Below are 11,265 nucleotides of genomic sequence, written 5' to 3'. Positions count from 1 at the left end.
GAGGATGAACTAGTATAGTGGGAGAACAACCTCAGGAGGTGTGTTCTTGAGCCGGTGAGGGAGAGAATGATCTGAATGATCCGTCCAGTCTACGGTGGTGGCTAGGTCCTATTTATAGTGGCTTTTGGTCCTCTTCCCCCAAAATTGAGGCGGGAAGGGATCCCACAATGGCCAAATTCGAAGGGAGACAACTAGTACATCTTATCTTGACAAAAGGTGGTCTTTGTCGGTGTCAAAACCAGCCGATCTCGTGTAGGGGGTCCCGAACTGTCCATATGAGGATTGAAGGTAACAGGAGACGAAGGGGACACGATGTTTACCCAGGTTCGGGCCCTCTTAATGGAGGTAAAACACTACTTCCTACTTGATTGACTTTAATGAGTATAGGGGTTACAAGAGTTGATCTACCTCGAGATCGTAATGGCTAAACCCTAGCTATCTAGCCTATATGAATTTTGATTGCCTCTATGGACTAAACCCGCCGGTTTATATAGGCACCGGAGGGGCCTAGGGTTGCACCAAGTCGGTTCACAGAAGAATGAAATTATACATCAGGACGCCAATCTTGCCATCCATGCAAAAGAGAGTCCCATCCGGACACGGGGGAAGGCCTTCTACTTTGTATCTTGACGGCCCATCGGTCCGGCCCATATTACACAGCCCGGACCCCGAGGACCCCTTAATCCAGAACTCCCTCAGTAGCCCCCGAACAGGCCTTCAATGACGACATAGCATCCGGAATATGTCTTCGACTTTGCAAGGTGGGTTCGTCATTATACTTCAGACCAATGATAGTCCAGTCGTGACCTTGATGTTTTTTGCCTCTTATGCTCCCTCCCTGTTGTGCTTCGATTTCCGCGTGCCGAGTGAATACGAACGGTCCATGCTTTTTTGCAAATAAGCCCCTCACCACGCTCGGATGGCATCTATATAAGGAGATGTAGATCTCCAAATGCCATCTCACATCACGCAAAAGGAAAACTGCCAAGTTTAGCCACGAGCAAAGCCTTCCATCATGGCCAGTGCCCCAGGCTCCTCTTCACGCCCTCATGTCCCTCAAGAGGGTGATTGGCAGAGTTGCTCCGTGCCTCATCTCTAGCTGAGTTGACTCCAGACGCAGGGCTATCTTCCCCTCGCGGATCTAGTCCCCGTTCGAGCGGGTTTAGCCTCAATCGGCAACGATGTGATGGCTGAGAACTTCCCCAACCCCAATAAGGAGGAGAGGGTGTGCTTTGTCCCATTCCTGTTGCAGGGTCTAGTATTTCCAATCCATCCCTTTCTCAGTGGGTTATTGGAGTTTTACGACATCCAACTACACAACCTCACCCTAGGTTCGATTCTGCTCATCTCAGGTTTCGTTGCCCTCTGCGAGCTATTCTTAGGCATCAAGGCCCATTTTGAATTATGAAGGAAGTTCTTTTGCCTCGTTCCCCGCCATCGAGGAGTTTCCATATTTGAAGTGGGCGGTGCCGAAGTATGGCGTATAGCCGGATCCGGATACCTCATAGGAACACCTAAAGAGGTATATGTAACACCCACAATGCGGCTATATCTCCCACGTGTCGGGGCATGACTTAGAGGCATAGTCGCATGGTAGGCTTGTCACAAGAGGGGTAACCTTCACACATCCCATGTACTGAATAAGAAAGGGATAAAGAGTTGGCTTACAATCGCCACTTCACACAAATACAAGTTAAACATACATCATCCGGAATACAAACAAGGTCCGACTACGGAACCAGAATAAAAGAAGACAACCCCAAATGCTAGATACCCGATCGTCCCAACTGGGCTCCACTACTGATCAACCGGAAAAGGCACAAAACAACGATCAAGATCTTCATCGAGCTCCCGCTTGAGTTTGGTCACGTCACCTGCACCGGTATCATCAGCACCTGCAATTGTTTGGAAGTATCTATGAGTCACGAGGACTTAGCAATCTCACACCCACGAGATCAAGACTATTTAAGCTTATGGGTAGGATAAGGTAATGAGGTGGAGCTGCAGCAAGCACTAAGCATATATGGTGTCTAACATACGCAAATAAGAGCGAGAAGAGAAGCAATGTAACGGTCGTGAAGCTAGAAGTGATCAAGAAGTGATCCTGAAACTACTTACGCACAAGCATAACTCCAAAACCGTGTTCACTTCCTGGACTCCGCCGAAAAGAGACCATCATGGCTACACACGCGGTTGATGCATTTTAATTAACTCAAGTGTCAAGTTCTCTATAACTAGATATTAACAAATTCCCATCTGCCACATAACCGCGGGCACGGCTCTCGAAAGTTTATACCCTGCAGGGATGTCCGAACTTAGCCCATCAAAAGCTCTCACGGTCAACGAAGGATATTCCTTCTCCTAGGAAGACCTGATCAGTCTTGGAATCTAGTTAAAAGACATTTCGACAATGGTAAAACAAGACCAGCAAAGCCGCCCGAATGTGCCGATAAATCCCGATAGGAGCTTCACATATCTCATTCTCAGGGCACACCGGATGAGCAGTCCGTACAACTAAAACCAACCCTCAAGTTTCCCTGAGGTGGCGCTGCAAAGGGCTCTAGTTTGGACCAACACTCAGAGGAGCACTGGCCCGGGGGGTTAAAATAAAGATGACCCTCGGGCTCCGCAAACCCAAGGGAAAAAGGCTTAGGTTGTTAGGCAAATGTAAAACCAATATTGGGCCTTGCTGGAGGAGTTTTATTCAAAGCGAACTGTCAAGGGGTTCCCATAACACCCAACCGCGTTAGGAACGCAAAATCAAGGAACATAACACCGGTATGAGGAAACTAGGGCGGCAAGAGTGGAACAAAACACCAGGCATAAGGCCGAGCCTTCCACCCTTTACCAAGTATATAGATGCATTAAAGTAAATAAAATATATTGTGATATCCCAAACATATCCATGTTCCAACATGGAACAAACTTCAACTTCACCTGCAACTAACAACACTATAAGAGGGGCTGAGCAAAAGCGGTAACATAGCCAAATAACGGTTTGCTAAGAAGGTGGGTTAGAGGCTTGACATGGCAATATGGGAGGCATGATATAACAAGTGGTAGGTAGCATGACATAGCGATAGACCGAACAACTAGCAAGGAAATATAGAAGTGATTTCGAGGGTATGGTCATCTTGCCTGAGATCCCACAAGGAAGAAGAACGAGTGCATGAAGAAGGCAAATGGACGTACTCGAACAAAACCGAAGCTAACGAGAGAAGCAACCTGGAAAGAAGCAAGCAACATAGTAAACTACCATCACATAAGCATGGCATGATGCGCAAACAAGTATGATGCATGTCCGGTTTAAAGAGGCATGGCATGGCAAAGTGCAACAAACAATACTACAAATTAAGTGGAGCTCAATATGCAGCGGAGTTGCATATTGACGAAACACCACATTTGATTATTTAGTTCTCTCTCGTTTAAACTACTCAACAATATTAAATGTTTTTAAACATGGTAGGAGGTGAAGCATGAGTAAAACATCTATCTAAACAAGTTTAAATGAGGTCGGAACAAACAACAATTCCGGTAAATCCCCATATGCATTTAGCAATTTAATGCAACAACAATTTTAAACATTTTAGATGTTGTTGTCATGATGCGAACGACATATGCAAGTTTTATGCAATTTTATGAAAATGTCGACATGAGCATGTTATGGAGCATTTGGTCACCATGGCGGAACGAAAGGGTGCCATGGCAACATATCGGTTCCGGTAACTCGATTGAGATACCGATGGAAAAGAGAAGTGTGCGGATGTGTGGAACACGCAAGAGATGGTGGGGTGCTCCCGGATACCGGGTTCCCACATGTCGGTGACAAGGCAAAAGAGGGGCAACGTGCACCGACAGTTCGGACTCGGGGCAAACAAGGGTGTATCTCATACAACATGCATTCATTCGATCAGGGGCGTCGCCTCGGGTTTATACATCTGTAGCATGCATTATCGGAGTGGTGCAATGTAGAGGAAGTAGATGTTCACGGGACGGTCATAGTGGAAGTAATGGTACACGGCGACAGTAGTTGTACATGGGTCTTCGGCCACGGTAGTAGTCGTACAACGTTTTCGTAGATGTTCAGGGTCACGGCAAGAAACTTGACGTCCATGGAGTCTTCGAGGGTCAATGGTAGTGGTACTTAGCAAAAAGCACGTCGACGATAGTTGTTCTCGTATTGTCGTGGTACTTGGCGATTTCGGACATGGTGGAAGATGAACTTGGCGGTCCTCGTTGACCTAGTACTTGGTGTTAATACCGGTCCGGTGGTCGTTTTAGGCATCGGTCGTCGAGGTACTTGGCAGTTTCGTGTAGTCAGTCTTGCCGGTCTCGGTCTTGACAACGTAGTTGTACAAGCGCGCCATCGAACTTGTCGAATCCGAACTCTTCGAGGGCCATCTTGGCGCTTGCGGTGTGGTGTTCGCCGAAACCAGGGGAACTTGACGAAATCTTCAACAATGGAACTTGGGGACACTCCTTGTTCGGTAGTCGTCTGACTTGACATCAATGGCAACAACAGGCGGAGGTGCACGAGACAGCGGAGACCACCGGCAGGGAACAACGACTACCGGGGCTGATGCAGGGGACTCGGGCAGGAGGGTGTAATTGTATTTGCCGCTCGTGATGATACCATAAGCCTGTTTTCTCTCAATGAGAAGGGTGAACTGGATGCCATCTCTCAAATTCCAGTCGTCTGCGAATATCAAGACGTCTTTCCAGAAGAGCTTCCAGGAAAGCCTCCGCACCGGCCAGTTGAATTCGTCATCGATCTTGAGCCTGGCACGGAACCTGTTTGCAAACGTCCTTACAAGCTCGGACCTGAAGAGTTGAAGGAGCTGAAGAAGCAACTTGATATTCAAGAGCGAATGGGTCTCATCCAACCTAGTTCTTCTCCATGGGGTTGTGGAGTTCTTTTTGTGAAGAAGAAGGATGGAACGGACCGACTTTGTGTTGACTACCGTCCATTGAACAAGAAGACTATCAAGAACAAGTACCCACTTCCCAACATCAATGAGCTGTTCGAACAACTCAAAAGTGCCCAAGTATTCTCCAAGATTGATCTCCGTATGGGTTATCACCAGATTCGAATCCGTGAGCAAGATATTCCCAAGACGGCTTTTAGAACAAGCTATGGTTCATATGACTACACTGTCATGTCTTTTGGCCTCGTCAATGCTCCTCCGACTTTCTCTCGCATGATGAACTTCATCTTCAACGCCTACACAAATGACTTCGTCTTGGTCTACCTCGACGACATTCTGGTGTTTTCAAAGAACAAGGAAGATCATGCCAAGCACTTGCGTTTGGTGCTCGATAAGCTCAGGGAACATCAGTTCTACGCCAAGTTCTCAAAGTGCGAGTTTTGGCTCAATGAGGTTCTATATCTTGGTCATATCATCTCTGCCAAGGGCATAGCGGTAAATCCTGAGAAGGTGTCTGCAATTGTGAATTGGGAACCACCTCAGAACGTGAAGCAACTCCGCAGCTTCCTTGGTCTCGCAAGCTATTGTCGAAGGTTCATTGAGAACTTTTCAAAGATCACGAAGCCGCTTTCAAACCTTCTCCAGACGCACGTCAAGTACGTTTGGTCTCCGGAATGTGACATCGCTTTCAACACTTTGAAAGAGAAATTGGTCACTGCTCCAGTTCTGACTCCTCCTGATGAATCCAAACCGTTCGAGGTCTTCTGCGATGCCTCTCTTCAAGGTCTTGGTGCAGTGTTGATGCAAGAGAAGAAAGTTGTGGCTTATACCTCTCGCCAGTTGAAGCCCAACGAGAAGAACTACCCCACTCATGACCTCGAGTTGGCGGCAGTTGTGCATGCTCTTTTGACTTGGAGACATCTCTTATTGGGAAGAAAAGTGGACATCTTCACTGACCACAAGAGTCTCAAGTACATCTTCACTCAGCCTAATCTCAACCTCAGGCAAACTCGTTGGGTCGAAATGATTCAAGAGTATAATCCGAGTATCGAGTATACTCCAGGCAAGGCCAATGTGATTGCTGACGCTTTAAGCAGGAAGGCTTACTGCAATAGTCTGATTATCAAGCCTTACCAACCCGAACTTTGTGAAGCTTTCCTCAAACTCAATCTGCAAGTTGTTCCTCAAGGTTTCCTCGCCAACCTTCAAGTCTCTCCTACTTTGGAAGATCAGATTCGCGAGGCTCAACTTCTTGATGCTATGGTGAAGAAGGTGAAAATTGGGATTGCCAAGAGTCAACCCAAGTACAAGTGCTATCGCCTTGATGACAAGGATACTCTCTTCTTCGAGGATCGCATTGTTGTGCCTAAAGGTGACCTTCGTAAAGTCATTATGAATGAGGCTCACAATTCACTCCTCTCCATCCACCCTGGGAGTATGAAGATGTATCAGGACCTCAAGCAGGCTTATTGGTGGACTCGAATGAAGCGCGAGATTGCTAAATTCGTGAATGAATGTGATGTCTGCAGAAGAGTGAAGGCAGAACACCAAAGACCAGCTGGTCTCCTCCAACCTCTTGCCATTCCAGAATGGAAGTTTGACCACATTGAGATGGACTTCGTGACTGGGTTTCCAAAGTCCAAGCGTGGCAATGATGCTATATTTGTTGTCATCGACAAACTCACTAAAGTGGCTCACTTTCTGCCTATCAAAGAGTTTATCACTGCAGCTCAATTGGCGGAGCTATATACCTCTCGAATTGTCTCTCTGCATGGCATCCCATAGGTGATCTCTTCAGACCGTGGCAGCATCTTTACCTCCAAGTTTTGGGATTCTTTTCAGAAGGCCATGGGCACCAACATCCGCTTCAGCACAGCTTTTCATCCTCAAACTAGCGGTCAAGTCGAGCGTGTCAATCAGATTCTTGAAGATATGCTCAGGGCTTGCGTTATCTCCTTCGGTATGAAGTGGGAAGATTGTCTTCCATACGCCGAATTCTCCTACAACAACAGTTTTCAAGCAAGTTCGGGCAAGGCCCCATTCGAAATTCTCTATGGCAGGAAGTGTCGTACTCCTCTCAACTGGTCAGAGACCGATGAACGTCAACTTCTTGGAAATGACTTGATCACAGAGGTAGAGGACATGTGCAAAGTCATTCGTGATAACCTCAAAGCAGCGCAATCGCGCCAGAAGAGCTACTATGATAGTAAGCATCGTGATTTGGCTTTCGAGATTGGAGATCATGTTTACCTCCGCGTCTCTCCAATGAAAGGTACTCGTCGCTTCGGTATCAAAGGGAAGCTTGCCCCTAGATACGTGGGTCCTTTCAAAATCATCAGCAAGAGAGGAATGGTGTGTGTGTTCTGATGGCTCTCTCACTTAATGAGAAAGAGGTGGAGGGGTATATATAGCCTCCACAAAAAATCCAACCATTACACACAATTTACCAATCTCGGTGGGACCGAATCAGAAAACTCGGTCTGACCGAAATAGTAAACCTAGTGACCGTTAGGAATTTCAGTGGGACTGACATGCAACTCGGTAGGACCGATTCGGTTAGGGTTTGGGCATAATGTAATCTCGGTGAGACCGATTACACAAACTCGGTGAGACCGAATTTGGTAATTAGCTAACCAGAGAGTTGGTCAGGCAAACTCGGTCGGACCGATTTGCTCTTTCGATGAGACCGAGTGGAACTCGGTGAGACCGAAAAGTTACAAAGGGGAAACACTGAGTTTACATTGCAATCTCGGTGGGACCGATTCGCTCTTTCGGTGGGACCGAAAAGTTACGAAAGGGAAACAGAGAGTTTGCAACCCCATCTCGGTGGGACCGAGATCCTTATCGGTAGAACCGAATTGCTAGGGTTTGGCAGTGGCTAATGACAAGTGAAACTCGGTGGCGCCGGATAGGAAGAATCGGTAGGACCGAGTTTGGCTTAGAGTTTAGGTCATATGTGGATATGGGAAAGTAGTTGAGGGTTTTTGGAGCATATCACTAAGCACATGAAGCAAGAGGCTCATTAAGCAACACCTCATCCCTCCTTAATAGTATTGGCTTTTCCTATGGACTCAATGTGATCTTGGATCACTAAAATATAAAATGAAGAGTCTTGAGCTTTTGAGCTTGAGCCAATCCATTGTCCTTAGCATTTTGAGGGTTCCACTTTCACATCCATGCCATGCCAATCATTGAGCTTTCCTGAAATAATTATCTTGGAATAGTATTAGCTCAATGAGCTATATGTTGTTATGAATTACCAAAACCACCTAGGGATAGTTGCACTTTCAATCTCCCCCTTTTTGGTAATTGATGACAACATATAGATCAAAGCTTCGACAAAAGATAATAAGCATGAAATATATCGTCGCTTTGAGAAGTATGTGATAAGTAAGAGCTCCCCCTAAATTTGTGCATATTTAAAATTTGCTTTGGACTGCAAATGCACAAAGAGTTAGAGTCATCGGTTACTCTTCCATGTCACATACATCTTGGTGGAGTGCTCAAAATGATGAGATTGAAATGCATGCACTCATCACCAAGAATAGTGAATGATCACAAACGATAGATAGAATGGTAATATTTAAGAAAGCATTAAGCGAACATTAAGTGTAGCTTATGATCAAACACATATAAAGCAAGAGAGAAAAGCAACACTCTCTCTCTCGAAGCCTATGATCTATTCATCTTCTCCCCCTTTGGCAACAAGTTACCAAAAAGTTCCGAGAAAATGCATAGCACTAGATCGACGCGCAGGCTTGATCTTCAGGTGGTGGTGGAGTCCGGAGCACTCCAAGGACAAAGCCTTCGGTAGACGTGGTCGGAGTCGAGGCTGAAGTGGATGCTGGAGCTGGTGGAACGGAGGTTGTGGCTGGTGCAGACGTTGTAGCTCTGGTGTCAGCAACTGGCAGTGCAGACGACCTCGGACCTCGTGGCACCCTCGCAAAAGCATGAGTCGTGGTCCTGCCTCTCCTCTCATTCATGTCGTCCTGGAGCTGCTCCACGGCAGTCTGTATCTCTGTCACCTTGATGTCCAAGTCATAGAATCTCTGTTCCATGATCCTCTCTAAGCTCGCCTGGTTCTGAGTCAGGGTGGCTATACTCTGCTCAATCCGCAGGGTGGACACAATCAAGTAACTGAGCTGCTCTTGTTTGGTTTTCAGGAAGTAATCAGATGCCTCTGCTTGAGTAGGCATCCTGGCAGCTTTCTCCTTCTTCGCCTTCTCCTTCTGAGCTTGTGCATGGGCAGATGATGGTTCATTCTCTGTCATCACAACTTCATTGTTCTCGAAATCTAGACGGATGGGCAGGTGTTCCTTATCCAACAAATATACACCTGTGCCCATCTTGGAGTTGATGAGCTCCTGAATCTGAGGGGCATATCCACAGCTCCTCTTCTGATCTGCCGCAGTCCTTTTGATCGTTTCCACTATGAGGCTCATAACTTTGAATTTTTGAGGCACATCAAAAACATGAAGCAAATTGATCGCGTGACCTCTGATCATCTTGTGATCTCCAGACTTGGGCAGAAGGGTGTGCCTAAGGATCCAGTTGATCGTAGGCAATCCTGAGAGCAGATAATGCACTGAGCCAAACTTGAACGTGTCAAGTGCTTCATTCGGAATCTCCTTGTACATGTTGGACATGGAGTTGTGGTCCATCTTTTTCTTGGCATAAATGTCCAAGTCATCTGCTTGCTCCTCTGGGGCATTGATTAGCTTCGCCCATTCCTCAACAGTAGAGTTGTACCTTGTACCTTCTGACATCCATGTGATCCTGCCATCCGGATAAAAGTGTGCTGTGGAGTAGAATTGCATGATCAATTCCTCGTTCCACTTTGTGAGCTTCTGCCCAACAAAGTCCTCTACTCCACACGCCTTGAAGCTGTCCTGAACTCCTGGGTAGTACTCTTCATTGTCCTTGATATAGGTCCAGTCGACCCATCTCATGTCACATACGATTGGCTTCTTGTCAAGTAGCACTGTCTCATAGAAATCTTGCTGCTCCTTGGTATGAAATCTGTAGTCCACTGCAGTCCTTCTCCTAGAAGCATATGGATCTGCTTCTCTCCACTTCCTGAGCCCTGAGTCTCTCCTGAGCTTCATATCCTCAGCCACAGGATGAGCATCGTTGTGGTCTGGGATCTTGGGCTTGAGCTTCTGAAGGACACTCTCTTCCTCATCCTCAGCAACAGTCTCAGGCACTGGGGCCTTGTTCTTCTCAGCTGCAGGAATGCTCCGTGTGTTCCTCTTTGGTGCACTCTTAGGCTTAGATGCAGCCTTAGGTGCTTCCTTGGGCTTGGATGCAGCTCCCCCTGACCTTATGGCATCTCCCATAAGTTTGGCTGCCTTGGGTGCTGGTGCAGCTGCCTCTTCTTCCTCCTCCTCTTCTACCATGATGGAGGCTTTCCCAAGCACTCTGGCTACAATCTTCTTCACTCTTTCTTTCCTCTTCTTGCCCTCAGCTGCAACGGGCTCAATGGGAGCAGGCTTCTCAGTTGAGGCTCTAGCCTTTGACATGGGTTGCCTGCCTGCTGGCCTCTTGATTTTCAGGCCTGGCTTTGAGCCTTGAGCTGGCTCAACTCTCTTGGAGGTGGCCTCTTCCTCTGCCATATAGTCCTCATCTTCAGAATCTGATGTTTTCTTCTTCCTTTGTCTCGTGGCAGCTTTTGGCAAATTGCTAGGAGTGCTCCTGATGCCTTCATCTGAGGAACTTGAGGGGCTAGTGCCCTCACTCAACTGCACTTGCTGCTCTGACAAGTTTTGGCTGTCACTCTGGTCTGACATGTTGCAAACTGACTGCTGACCCTGTGAATAGATTATAGAAGAGATAGAGTAGATGAGCATCACAAAATGCAGAGATTTTTGCAAAAAGAATGATCCAAAAACTTAGTTTTAGTTTCCCACTGAAATCATCTCAGATCTACCGATTTTCAAACTCGGTGATACCGAAGCAGTTTTGGAACCTAAACTAGTGAACTTGGTAGGAAAGAGTCACAGTTCGGTGGCACCGAGACTGCTAGGGTTTCACTGAGTTCAAAAATCGGTCACACCGATGGTAATTCTCGGTCAGACCGAGTTTTACTTGTGCAATGGCATAAGCCAAATCGGTGGGACCGAGTTTTTCAACTCGGTGGGTCCGAGATGGTTTCGGTGGAAACCTAAACCTAGAATTTTCGAATCAAACCTAATCTATGAGTGTTTTGACTGGATAGAAGTTTATCAAACGTGGCCAGAAACAATATGATCACAATGTGCTAGGAATCAGATTGAGGAATAGCACAAAGATCAAGTCCATACCCTAGTTCGGCGGGGACTTGCTACGGCGGCAACGGCTGGGC

This window comes from Triticum dicoccoides, chromosome 3A (assembly GCF_002162155.2).
Source record: "Triticum dicoccoides isolate Atlit2015 ecotype Zavitan chromosome 3A, WEW_v2.0, whole genome shotgun sequence".
NCBI classification, from domain to species: domain Eukaryota; kingdom Viridiplantae; phylum Streptophyta; class Magnoliopsida; order Poales; family Poaceae; genus Triticum; species Triticum dicoccoides.
The sequence above is the reverse complement of the archived record's forward strand: the minus strand, read 5'-3'. Positions refer to the sequence as shown.